Source organism: Charadrius vociferus, unplaced genomic scaffold (assembly GCF_000708025.1).
Source record: "Charadrius vociferus isolate BGI_N301 unplaced genomic scaffold, ASM70802v2 scaffold399, whole genome shotgun sequence".
Classification (NCBI taxonomy): domain Eukaryota; kingdom Metazoa; phylum Chordata; class Aves; order Charadriiformes; family Charadriidae; genus Charadrius; species Charadrius vociferus.
In genome coordinates this window covers 317,811-318,724 of record NW_009653080.1, presented here as the reverse complement: position 1 = coordinate 318,724, position 914 = coordinate 317,811, and positions in this window count along the sequence as shown.

Genomic DNA, 914 nt, shown 5'->3' with positions numbered 1-914 from the left:
CACACCGAGAGTTGGAAATGGAAAGTAATGAGGGTCCTAAGTTCACTCTTTCTAGACGCTACCTGGAATAGGAGGAGTCTTACTGTGTCCACCTCGGCCTACTGCTTCAGGAAGGGGAAATGCCTGAACAACCACTTTGGTTGACTTCCCACCCAGGGAAAACCCCTCAGTGTTGCAGAATTGATCTACACGCATTTTACAAAACACATCAATCACGCAGGCATTCTGCCAGCTCCGCAACCCCTGGCACGGTCTCGGCATTGTTGTACGAGGAGTCCAAAGGTTGGCAGGTGGACTGCTTTATGGCACCTTCCTCTCTGCAGTGCAGCCGGGAGCATGTGCTCCGGGGACTGCTACCAGTGCAAAGCAATTTCCCAGTGCGGCATCATGTTTAGCCCGCTCACTATATTTTACACACCACGAGCCCGAAGAACCAATTAATATATTAATAACTTATTCCTATTACAGTCCTGGGCTGGTTCTTAGCACCATACGGAGGTTGAAAATGCAGCATAACTAATACAAAATGGAAGGAAGATTGTATTAGACCTCCTCTCACTGCACTCCATCACCCCGATGGTTTCTGGGATCCCATGTAGAGGGTCCTGTCACACCAGAGCTCCCATCCAGTTCTGCTGCTCTAGAACTGTTTTCATCCATTGAAGACCAACATCTCATGTCTTCCAGGAACAGAAGCTGTGAAGATAGCCCATGAAAAAGGCTTTGTGGGTCTCTAGCTGGGATGGTCCACCTCTCTAGCCTTGAGCAGCAGCATTTGGTGCGCATAGACTGTAAGAATATCTCCTTCTGAGCAGGGTCAAATAGAGGACCTTGGGTCAGGCACAACCCTGAGACCTCCTGGACTGGGCAGGCAGAGAACGGTGATTCTCCCAACACAAATGCTTGTGCCTCTT